The following is a 2,986-nucleotide window of genomic DNA, read 5'->3' as shown; positions in this document are numbered from 1 at the left end:
ATCAACTATACCATCACAATTCACAATTCACACTTTTTTTTCTCTTCTTTCTGTTTTGTTCTCATGAAAAATAATCTGTTCTTTTTTGTTGTAATTTATTCCAATGCGATAGTAAAAAACAGTGATGAAAAAGTGATATTTTAGTCTAATTCAACTATGATGTTGCGCACTAAGCGTGTTGATACCCTACATGCGTTAAAGACGGTTATGCTGAGCAACATTGGGAAATAAGTAGCAAGAAGGTTGAGCAAGTTGCATATAAATTTTTGCATGCCCCTCTGAGCGGTAGATTCACCAACAGGTTATTTTGGATTGAAGGAGATCAGCATGTGAGGGTAATGTTCTACGTACATACAAGGCTAATGCCACAATATGTTATGGAGTGGTATGCTGCAATTCGTAACGTGGTTGTTGGAGGTGGGCTATCTTGTTTGAGTCCCAAAGGAGTCCCGCTGCATGCAAGACCGATCCACTACGCCCAGCCTCGTGATAGTGCCGAAGAAGACGACAGCGAGGATGATTCAGATTATGTTGCCGGGTCTGGGTCATCCAATGAGACTTCTTCCTCTGATAAGTATGTGCCGAAGACTCCCACCAGCATGGTGCTCGGCTTCTCCTGCCTCCTCCGATCCTTTGTCCATTCCTCAATTATCAGAAGTTCTAAGTCATTATCACACTTTGAATTTGGATGCAATGCAACTAGACAATCCTTTCAATGCCAGCTAAGGGGAAGATTACAATACCGATATTGGGTTGAAATTCTGGGTTGGCCATAGGTTCAGGAACCGTGATGCTGTTCTGATGACGGTGAAGAACTACAGTATTCGAAGGAATGTGAAATACAGAATTTTGAAGTCGGATAGGTTTAAATATCATTATCGTTGCAAGTAATTCACCAAAGATTGTCTATAGAGTCTTTGTGTGGCACTACGTTAGAACTTGAATTACTAGTACATTTTACGTATAAGTTTTGATGAAATTAAAGGCTATTATATTAATTATGTATTGTACTGAATGTTGACTTGCACGAGTAATTTTGTAGGAAGGTGCGTAGGTTCAGTGGAGCACACACCTGTTTGGCACCAACTATGTCTCAGGGCCATGCTCAGTTGGATAGTAGTTTGATTTGCAAGGTCATCCTACCTATAATAAAGATTGATCCGTCTGTGTCTATCCCAATATTGCAAAGTGCGGTGCACTAGAGTTACCATATCAAGCCATCGTATCGAAACGTGTGGATGGCGAAGCAGAAAACGATTGCTCAGATTTATGGTGACTGAAAAGAATCTTACAACAAGATACCCAGCCTTTTTGCAGGAATATCTCCTATAGGTACGATTCACAATTGCGTTGTTGTTCCTTATTATGACGGGGGCATGGTTGATGGAGATTAGAATCAGTTTGATAAGGGCTTTTGGGCATTTTCTCCTTACATTCCCGCAATGTCGCACATCACGCTCAGCAGCGGTACAAAGTGAGTGGTATGTGTGTATCAATAGTGCAGACTTCAAGACACTGGCTGCAACGATGAAAATCCACCAGCAACAGTAGCCATCTCAAAAAAACAAGTGTAGCAAACTTGTCCATGAAAAAATCCTCCGATAAGCATCATCAAGTAGCACCTGGCGTACTTAGCAGTGTATCCGGATCTGTCCCAATTGAAATGTGTGAAACCATGTTTCTCAGCCAGGTCATCCTCAAACCAAAAACCTGCTTCCTTCCCTTTGGCTGTGTTGGCGGCTTAGCACCAAGTAAATCCTCAATCCACTCCCACGTGGGGTGTCCATGATATTTCTGAAAGTCTCTGGTACAACCCACAATTGGCTCACCCTCAATGCATAGACCAAGATAGTAGGCAACATCTTGAAGTGTAATGCTGATCTCACCCCATGAAAAGTGAAAGTTGTGGGTCTCAAGCCTCCACTATTTGACAAATGCAGAGATCAAAGAATTGTCAAACATGAAATTTCTCAACTCTGTTGCATGTCCAAATCTTTCCTCCTTGATATAAGGCAATAGGCTATCCAGCGGGGGGAGACCCATGGTCACACGGTGTAGCAACAGTAACCGAAGAACTCTGCAATAGTCGAAATATTTACTCTCGCATATTAATCTCGTGTGAACCATTAATTATGTTTAATAATTATTAAATATTGTAAATCTAGTAGATAAATATCATTAATAAAATTTTATATTCCATACAATATAATTTTTATTGCTAATATTCATAGTATTAGGTAAAAAAAGACAATCAAGCAAGATTTAAAAAATAAATCATTCATGTTACCCTATTCTAACCTAACTGGTTCTAGATAACTTCAATACAACCATAAGTTTTAGCAAAAAAATCTGATCGAACAAATATTTTATTTAAATAATGTATTTATTTAATTTAACTAATATATTAATATATGCTTAGCTATGCTAATGAGTTATAAGTCAAATGGCAGAGTCTCCCCGTACTCATCTAAGTTAATATAGAACTTCTAACTTACCCTACTCAAAATACCTAGCGCAGTAACTAAACTAATAAAACCTAAACACCTTAACTAATTATTTACTGAACATAAAAGAGGAAAAAAAACTAACCCCAAAATTCAAAGCTTCCAGCTATGTGCCAAGTCGTATTTAGTCTATTGATGTCTCTATCGCGAATATACACGTATCTCAGATACTGAGCCCCTAATAAGCATTTATACGTATCTTGGACACTCAATCTCTATTTTCTCGTTTAACACGTATCTCGGGTGCACCTTAGATACGCCATTCGTCGTTGTGTCACATGACAGGTACTCAACACCTGAGATATACTTACTTTTGAATTCACTCCTCAGTATCTGAGATGTGATACTTTGTGCATTTAGGTAATTACTTTATATTTTAAGCATTTTCGTAATTTTTATATTTATTTAATTTAAATAAAAAATCTGATAGATTATGACACAAAAAATTTATAAAATCAAACTATTTTTATAAAAATGTCGTA

The sequence above is a fragment of the Arachis ipaensis genome, chromosome B09 (genome assembly GCF_000816755.2).
Source record: "Arachis ipaensis cultivar K30076 chromosome B09, Araip1.1, whole genome shotgun sequence".
NCBI classification, from domain to species: domain Eukaryota; kingdom Viridiplantae; phylum Streptophyta; class Magnoliopsida; order Fabales; family Fabaceae; genus Arachis; species Arachis ipaensis.
This window is presented reverse-complemented; position numbering follows the sequence as displayed.